Consider the following 1447-nt stretch of genomic DNA (forward strand, 5'->3'; position numbering starts at 1 on the left):
ATAGTTACGTATTGCTGGAGATACAGAGGGCCTCTCTTAAAATTATCCTTAATATGTACGTAGGGTATTACTTGACCTGAGGGTCACGGTTTGCTAAAAATTATCCTTGATAGATATTCAAAGGCATTATTTTTCGAAATAAAATTATACTTTCATTTTTATTTATAAAAACATTTAAAAATTTTTGTAATTATGGATTTTATTATGAATATAAAACTTTTTAGTATTGATGAATACGTACGTTGTCAAACCTAACTAGTACATTTGTAATTTTTTAAACAAAATGATAAACGACAAAAGCAGTATGGCAAAGCTGACAAAAGTAAATTTTTACGCACTCGTATTTTTGAATAATAATGACTTTCATGCCTCCCTTTTTATATAAATATAAATAAGATCAAACAAGACTCGAAACTCGAATCGATAAGATACTGCATAATACGGTAATAAGATTAATCCCTGATAAACAATATACGTAACAAAGACGACTGAACAATACTATGGGTGAGGGATCAACCCACGACTCCCTTATATTTCGCAGCATACCATTGGGCTATCCAATGGTTGACGTACCCTCGTATTTGTTTTTCTACTAATGTTGGTTATATATGTTTGTTTTTTATATTATATGGTTTATTATTAGCTGATATGGAGTTGATTTATAATTAAAGTAAGTTTCACTAGTTTAACATTCTATATGTTTTCATGATTATTGTAGCAATTATATATAAAAAAAAAACTCCCACAAAATTACAATTACAACGTTTGATTAGTAAGGTTTAAAGCTCAAACAACTCTGAACTCTGATTCAATCATTAGATATGTATTTGGTTAGAGTCTTAATAATAGGGATTAATTAAGGATTAGGTTAGCTGGTTGAAAAAATAAGGGATTGACTCTTATGGCTGTTAGATAATTAATATTGTTTAATAAATAAAAAAATTAGTTTAATGCTTATAGGTGATATGTATAGTTTATTCATGAGTAGTGATAGCAAACATTGAGACTTAACCTATTAAATTAATGTTGGTGGTTAGTTCAAAACTAATCCTAATTTTAATACCAAATTAATGAGGTCAAGATTAATAAGAAGTATAATAGAGATAAAAATCCCTATAATAATCATATAAGAAACAACTTTCTTACAAGATATAATTTATCCCAAGTTATTCCAAGTTATCTTGCTAAATATAATAACTTAAAATAGGACTTAATTTTTTAGAAAAAATTATTTAATTATTAGTATTAAGATTTTATTAACCATTCATCAAATTAGAAGAACTTGAATTAAAAAAAAAATATCTAATTTGTATTAATCAGATCAAAGCTCATGATGACATGGGTTAAATTGGAATAAAATTCTCTCCTCAAATACAAATTTCAATTCCCATTTTTTATTTTTTAAATGTATCTCAACTTTTTCAATTTCACTGTGGTGTTTGGCTGA

This window comes from Dioscorea cayenensis, chromosome 3, assembly GCF_009730915.1.
Source record: "Dioscorea cayenensis subsp. rotundata cultivar TDr96_F1 chromosome 3, TDr96_F1_v2_PseudoChromosome.rev07_lg8_w22 25.fasta, whole genome shotgun sequence".
NCBI lineage: Eukaryota > Viridiplantae > Streptophyta > Magnoliopsida > Dioscoreales > Dioscoreaceae > Dioscorea > Dioscorea cayenensis.